The sequence below is a fragment of the Carassius carassius genome, chromosome 11 (genome assembly GCF_963082965.1).
Source record: "Carassius carassius chromosome 11, fCarCar2.1, whole genome shotgun sequence".
Taxonomy (NCBI): domain Eukaryota; kingdom Metazoa; phylum Chordata; class Actinopteri; order Cypriniformes; family Cyprinidae; genus Carassius; species Carassius carassius.
The window spans coordinates 17468292-17477399 of NC_081765.1; positions in this window are offsets into that span (position 1 = coordinate 17468292).

Below are 9108 nucleotides of genomic sequence, written 5' to 3' on the forward strand. Positions count from 1 at the left end.
CTACATATTCAGACTTTCATTCCATATATTGAGACTTTCATTCTATATATTCAGACTTTCATTCTATATTTTCATTCTACATATTCAGACTTTCATTCCATATATTGAGACTTTCATTCTACATATTCAGACTTTCATTCTATATTTTCATTCCATATATTCAGACTTTCATTCTATATATTTAGACTTTCATTCTATATTTTCATTCTATATATTCAGACTTTCATTCTACATATTCAGACTTTCATTCCATATATTGAGACTTTCATTCTATATATTCAGACTTTCATTCTATATTTTCATTCTACATATTCAGACTTTCATTCCATATATTGAGACTTTCATTCTACATATTCAGACTTTCATTCTATATTTTCATTCCATATATTCAGACTTTCATTCTATATATTCAGACTTTCATTCTATATTTTCATTCCATATATTCAGACTTTCATTCTATATTTTCATTCTATATATTCAGACTTTCATTCCATATATTGAGACTTTCATTCTACATATTCAGACTTCATTCTATATTTTCATTCCATATATTCAGACTTTCATTCTATATTTTCATTCCATATATTCAGACTTTCATTCTACATATTCAGACTTTCATTCTATATTTTCATTCTATATATTCAGACTTTCATTCTATATATTCAGACTTTCATTCTATATATCCAGACTTTCATTCCATATATTCAGACTTTCATTATATATATATATATATATATATATATATATATATATATATATATATATATACATTCAGACTTTCATTCTATATATTCAGACTTCATTTTATAAATATAATTATTTTCTGAACGGCTTGCCATAATATGTGTGTATATATATATATATTACACCTATACTCAACAGATTGTTTTACAGTATACTAGTACAGTAATTACATTAAAAAGCAATTGTAGACTAATCGCCTTTCTCAAGGGTAAGGACAATGGTGAAGAGGTAAAAGGTGTTACACCGTTCTTTTTAAATGACACCCCATGATCAAACAAGTGACTTCTGTGTTAACAATCAATAAACCTGTAGATCTTCTTTAATTGTCAAAAATGCATTGTTGAACAGTTTTCTAAATTACATATTTAAAAACTGGTTAAATTCAATATATGAGAACCCCAGACCAAACACTATAACGCAAATGACTCTCTGTTACATTATATTCAGACAAACACAACCTTTTTAAAAGACGGTCTTCTATTTTGTCTGGTAGAGCTGCTTTATTATCACTGAGGTCTAATAAATCAGAAATCAAATCAATCAAAATCCCTAATTAATTGTGCCAACGTGTAAACAATGTTTTATGATAAAATGTCATTGTTTTTAAAATATGATCAAAGCGGCTATATCAATGTCTACCCATATTAGTTCCAGATGAACTCAATGCTGACTTGAATAATTAAGCTTTAGGGACCTATTTCAATGATCTAAACGCAAAGTGTAAAGCGCACGGCGCAGGTGCACTCAGGGCGTGTCCAAATCCACTTTTGCTATTTTAATGATGGAAAAACAGTTGGCAAGCCTGGGCCCATAGTCCAAACGGGATTGTCCCTATTCTTTTAATTAGTAATGGGTGTTTTTTGGGCGTAAAGTGCAATAAACCAATTAGAGTCTCATCTTCCATTCCCTTTAAGAGCCAGCTACGCTCGTGCCATGACGGATTTGCTATTTACACGGCGGAATTTGGCAAGTGCAAGGACAGAACGCGTCTGCTCGTGTGCGAGCAAATAGATAGCCTAATTCTGATACATGTGATGACTATCCATTATGACATGTAGGCATTTATATATATATATATATATATATATATATATATATATATATATATATATATTTAATTAGCCTACAAAAAATTCTTATGCATTGCAATCCTTTAAATTTTTATATTTGGCATGTTTGTGTGCTGTACCTGTGTTTAATAATCAGCGTGTACGCGTGTTTCGGACCCGCTTATACTAACACGCTCTTTAAATAACATAGAAAAAACATTGCGTCAGACTTTAGACCTTTGAGTTGGTCTATGGCGCAGTCTATTTTCAGCTCCTTAAAATATCATTGCGCCAGCAATGCGCCTGAACACACCTCTTTTTTAGACCAGCACGCCCCATGGGCGCAAAAATTGGCACAAGTGCATTGGCTAATTAAAACGACATGCGAAACGCGAACGGCGCTGGACTGAAATTAGCAAACACACTTGCGCTGCGCCTTGCGTCGCATTGCGTTGGGTGTATTATAAGGCCCTAAGGGTTCATGTCCACATACATATTCACATAAAAGTTTGGGCTCAGACAGATTTTTTTTTTATGTGTTTGAAAAATAAAAAGTCTTTCTTCTGCTTACAAAGGCTGCATTAACTTAATCAAAAACATAGTAAAAACAGCAATTTTGTGAAATATTATAACACTTTAATTAATTTAAAATAACTGCTTTTTTATATATATTTTAAAATGTAATTTATTAATGTGATTCAGAATTATTTGATGAACAGAAAGCAAAAATAAACTGAATTTTGAAACATCTGAATCATTATAAATGTTTTATGGTCTATTTTGATCTACTGAAAAAGGCATCATTAATATTAGTGTTTCAAATTTTTGAACAGTAGTGTATAAATGTATAAATGCACGGTGGTTAGGTAATGTGCATTGATTCTGATCCTAAACTGATAAACTAGCTCAGAAAGCCCCTTTCAGTTTTTAGTTATCTTATCAGATTCAGCTGTAAAATTACCGATAAGAGAGAGAGAGAGAGAGAGAGAGAGAATAATTGTAATTAAAGCCAGGCAGGATTAATAACATGTGTCCTCCAGACCTGCCATTGTTGCCTTATTAGTTAATGACTCTTGAACAGAATGTTGATGTTACAGCAGGTGCCATGATATCACTGTTATGGAGGGAAAATAAACAGGGCCCTCATGTACTTGAGGGATTACACGGGCATTAAATAAGTGGTGATATTCACAGGTTGGTGTTGGGTTTAGAAAACATACTCATATTCCAACCTCGGGCTGACAGGTTGGAATATAAACACCGGCTCACTGCTGTATTACAGTATATATTATGTCCTTGACCTGCAACAGAATGAATACTAATCTGTTTACCGGCATAAAACGACTTGACGAGAATGAAGCCGCCTGATTTGTTGATGCTTATCATTAAATGCTTCAATCAGAGCTTGTTACTGAGTCTGTCAGTGTTAACAAGCCAAATGTGAGTTGAAGGCTCTGAATAATTTGCTTCATTTCACATAAATCACATAGCGTCCCATGTCTTCAATATTGAATCTGTTCCATGTAGTTCATTCAGCGGACTGATGAGATGGCATGGTTTTATCCCTTCTATCTCCATTCAATCTTTTTGACTATAATAGAGAATGTGTATGTCTCATCGAAAAGGAAAAAAGGAGGCAAGACAGTGCAATTTCCATCAGGTATGTCCCAAGCAGGAAATTTGGGGCCTATTTCTGAGGTCTAATGGGAGATGGGCACTGATGGACAGCTTGTGTGGGTTACCTATTAATCCAGGAGAGGCAATTGGAGAACCTTCATCAACCCACAGTAAATTAAATAAGGCCTCTCCAGAAATGGCATTATTCTCACTGGTCCTGTTCCCATCTCTCTCTCTCTCTCTCTCTCTCTAATCCCCTCCTTCCATTTTGATTAAATGAAATACAAAGGGAGATCTGAGCACTGGGAACTGATCTTAATCACCCTCGCATTCCAAAGGAAAACACATATCCAGAGACTGATAGTACGAAACTGATATATTAATATTAATTATTAATATTTTAATATTTTTACTTAACCCGTTGTCTATGATTCAATATAAAATTGCATTTTACTAATTAAGAAAAACAGACTGAAAGTGTGAAAGACATACACTCATAAGGGTGCTTAAAAGGTTCTTCACAGAACCATTTTTGGTTCCACAAGAACCATTCAGTCAACATCTCTTTCTCAACTTTTTATAGTCTTTTTTAACGTAAAGGTTTTTCAGATGTTAAAGGTTCTTTATGAATCCATCTAGACTTCTAGGTTCTTCTATGGCATCGTGAAGCACTTTTATGATATTGGTACAGATAATGAACAATTCTTGGTGACTGTATATTTCAAGTTTGAAAAGACATGTATTTCACACTTTAAGTGAACCTTAGTTCGGAGGTCATCTATAAGATGGATTAAAATGCTGATAAAGTCAAGAAAAGATGAGACATAAACATGACAGTATGACTGAAATGTTAAAATATAATAATAATAATAATAATAATAATAATAATAATAATAATAATAATAATAATAATAATAATAATAATAAAAAATACAACCCGTTTAATCTGTGGAACCTAAAACAATAAATTGGCTCACTGTTCACTGCACTGTTGCTGCTATTAGCACAAATATTAACATTTGCACTACAGCCGCATGCAGAAACAAGCTAATAAACAACAAGGTCAACTCTCTTTATTTTCAGAGTCTGTGTTCACTGACCTCAAAACAACAACACGACTGTAAGCTTTAAGCATTCCTCTGCTGCTATAATTCACCCTTAAGAGCCATAATGACAGAGTTACGGTCTCAATACTGGCCTCTAGTAAGATAGAAAGCTCAGCTTTCCACAAAAGCACCTCTCGATCTAACCGGTATGACCTGCTTCTCTTAATTGCTTCTATAAGTTACTTACAGGCAAGACCCAATGACACCGCTGCTGATTAGTGAGGGAAAGAGTCTTTTGCAAGTGTGAACAGCTCAGGAGAATCTGTTCGAGTCAACATAAAAACCACTCAGGAAAATGTTCTGTTGGAAAGTAAGTAGAAGGAATCTAACAAATGGAGTTACTGTATGCATTATACAGTACTTTGATCTGAATATCAGAGTTTCTATTAGAATCGATTTTGATGGTTTGGTTGATGATATTCATGATGTTTAAATGGAGGTTTTGTTTCATCAAGTCAAACAAATCTAATATCAGACAACAGATCCCATATTGCAGGATGTGAGTGTTTGCCAAGAGGCATTGGAAATGCAAATACATGTTTACACAATCACACACAGATGCATTTACACAAACACTCACACAGAGTTAGGAGGGTGCAGTTACGGGGCAAACCTGGAACTGTGCATGGTATATATTTATCTGCTATTGTGATTACAGTATATGTATGCCACATATGTCAAGACTAAATTACCTGTATAGCGCTTTTCACAATATACCTTATTTCTCAGCTTTACAGAATGATATCTGATATCTTCAGGCCTTATTGTCACCTTTAACAGTTGCTGTGGCTCAGTGGTAGAAGCATTGCATTAGCAGTGCAAAAGGTCATGGGTTCAATTCTCAGGGATTACACGTACTGGTAAAATGTATAGCCAAAATGCACTGTAAGTCGCTTTGGATAAAAGTGTCTGGTAAATGTTAACCGATTTGAGCTGCTCGAATTTTGCAATGATATAAGGCTACGTTCACACTGCAGGCTGAAACGACCCAATTCCGATTTTTTTGCCCCTATGCGACCTGTATCTGATCTTTTCATGACAGTCTGAACGACACAGATCCGATCTTTTCAAATGCGACCCAGGCCACTTGGGTATGTGGTCCTAAATCCGATACGTATCCGATCTTTTGAAATGCGACCTCCGTCTGAACGGCCAGGCCACATGTATCCGACCCGTACGTCATTGATATGCTACAAACGTCATAACTCTGCGTTGAAGTAGGCGGGAATGAGAAGATAAACAACAACCATGGTGGACGATGCTGCTTAAATAACTTTAATATTGCTAAACGAGCTCCGCTGTTGACTACACTGTTGTTGACATCCATGTTTAGCTACTTCCGCAAACAACAAGTGACGTCGTTGGCCGTTGAGTACTCCTCTGCGCATGCGGCTCACTTTTGGGTCATTTCACGTTCACACAGGAGATCACAAAAGGTCGCATTTAATTGGAAATGTGAACGGCCTTGCAAAAAAATCGAATAAAAACAAAAAAATCGGAATTGAGCATTACTCCCTGCAGTGTGAACGTAGCCTAAGTAATCCATTTCTGCTATTATGTGCATTAAAATGTCTGTATGATAACACATTAGTGGTATATATGCCCAAGAGCCAAAATGAAAACTTTTAATGACATTTTGTCAAGATTTGACAAGTAAATAAATGTATTTATTAGTCATTGTTCTGGTAATTGTATTAGGAACTGGAAAATATGTGGTTTAGATCACAAGAACAATTGTCTCTGAATCATTCACTTTTTTATCTGACAATAATATTAGGCATAATTTTGGGATACATGTGCTTTATGATAGTGAGTGATATTAGTTATAGAAGGATGTGTTATTACATGCATGTACATTTTTTCTACGCTCTTAAAATAAAGATTATTTATTGACATTGATTAAGAGCATTTACCATTCATGTTACATTTCCATTGCACAAAAGTTTCAGATCAGATCATTAAAATGTCTTCACAAAAAGAAAAGATTCTTGGGGAACCAAGACAATTTTTCTTCTTCTTCTTCTTCTTCTTCTTCTTCTTCAAAATGTTTATTTATTTATTTATTTTCCTCCAGAGCTCCACTTGGTGAAATAAACTAAATAAATGTATTGTTCTTAGAAAAAATATATACACGTAGGTTGCTACCTATTTTTCATATGAATTATGCAAAATATAGTTGTGTTGTCAGGAAAATGTTCTGTTTCACCAAATTAATTAATGGTGTAATGGTGCAAAAGTTAATTCATAAAATTTAGACACAAATTTGCCAAAAATATAAAATGTTAAATTTTCCACATGGGTTAGTTGCACAGAACAACATGCAATCATATGACAGACCATTTACACACCACACAGACAAACAAACAAAGTGAAATATCACAGACCATATATACACACCACAACACACACATCTTCAAATATAACATACCATACACCTCACACACACATACACACATACACACACACACACACACACACACACACACACACACACACACACACACACACACACACACACACACACACTCATAAAGTCAAATATATCACACACTTTAATACACACTTCAAATATCACGCACCTTCTTAGCTACTCCTTTGGGTCTTCAGAGGTTCTAACACAAACCCAAGTGCTCAGCTAATGGAAAAATCATTCTTTTAAGCACTTTACTGGTTGTTTCATCTGCATCATTGGTGCAGTAATTGCTTCCGCAACAAGAGTGGTTTAAGATGTGCCTCTTAAAGCATCATGCGGGAATGACTGACTGGCAAAGGTTTCCATCACGAACTCCCAGTAGCACTCAATCAATGAGAAGCACCTTATCAGAACTACTTGACCACAATACTCATGTAAGACCATTTACTTTCATTGTGAGAAACATACATCCAGTGGATTAACAAGCTAGATTTATATTTAATAAAGGCTTTAGTGGTAAGACCCAGTAAATTGCAGGGTTTTGGAAAGGAAGCATAGAAACTGAGGCAGAAATTGTCTGAATATGCAACAGAAACAAACAGTTTGTTTGATTACACCATCCAATCAAATAAAATACTTCCAGAATGCAGAGAAAAATGTGAAAATAAATCCACGTTTGGATGTGTTGAGTTTTTGGCTAAAATATGAAAGTAAGAAAAAAATCATAATAATCATAATCAATTAGCTTGGTGATTTAGGAATGTAAGGATTAGTCTGAGAAATGTAATTCATTTATTTGGGGTATGACAATAATAATAATAATAATAATAATAATAATAATAATAACAACAACAACAAATGACCAATTATCATCATCAACGTCATGTGCTTTTTATGCATAGAATTGCTGAATAATATGATACTGTTGCTTTGTTTGCATCATGTGAAACTTGTCACCTAAGCTAAATGAAGCAATGACACCAATTCCTCCGACACTCCTATATACTGTACTTACGCATCATAAGAGCAGCCTGCTTAAAGCAGCTTTCTTGGCAGTTTGCATGTGGGAATCTTCCAGACAGATATTATACATTACTGTGCAGTTTATCTCAGAGCTGAGAGACACATCTTCAGCAAAGCTGTACTTTTCAGTACTTAGAACCATGTTTTATTCATGTCTTAAAAGGTTTCAACATAAAATGTGTGTAGATATTACAGTGATTTACATGGTTTCATCCAAATACACAATGAGTCTCAATGTTGGACGATTGTACACTTGTCAAGTTGATGTTGCTGAGATTTATTTGGGGTGAAATTACTGAACAAAATGGCTGCCTTAACATAAACTTACTGCTGAAGGGAATCAAGGGAGATGTATGAAATATTGAGAATAATCAGTTTATACTACATAAACTGTACTATATGGCAGGGATGATTTTAGGATTTCATCCATGTCAGGGCCTCAGCCTCTAATACACCTGCAAGATTTGCTACTGGAAAGAAGAACTAATAAACTAATCAATTTTTTTTTTTTTTTTTTGTAATTTACAGTTTTTTTCAATCGCTAACAAGCGCTTACCCATACTTCAGATCATTTTTCTAAACTCTTAACACAGACTTACACCTACAAAACACAATTGGCCAAATTGATCATTTTCTTCTCAAAAACACATTTTGTTAAATATATACTAACTATCCATTTCAAAACAGAACACATGTTTCTCTGCGCACACACTAACTTTACCAAAACACTGGAAATCTGACTCAAAATGAAATTATTCTTTCAAAGAATAACACTTGTTTTCACTTCACAAAGTATATGCAGTCAATCACAGTACACCAGGTTTCAAAATACTGGTTATTGTTATTAGAAAAACGGCATAGACTTTTATGTTTCAGGTAACATGCAGTCCACCTTTTACACTAAATTTCTTGGTTGGGACCTGCATGTCCACATGTACAGTAATGTTCACATTCAAACGCATTCTAGTAAAAAGCAAATCAGTTTTTTTTTCTTTATTGTTTACTGAAGGAGGTACAGTAGAAACACAGTATAATAGAACAGAAAAATTTTACAGTATTGCAATGCTTACAGTGAACAAAATGCTTACAAAAACAAAATTTTCTTCTGAAAAGAAAAGAAAAAACAGCCAAAAGCCCAGATAAAAAGGGGGGAACT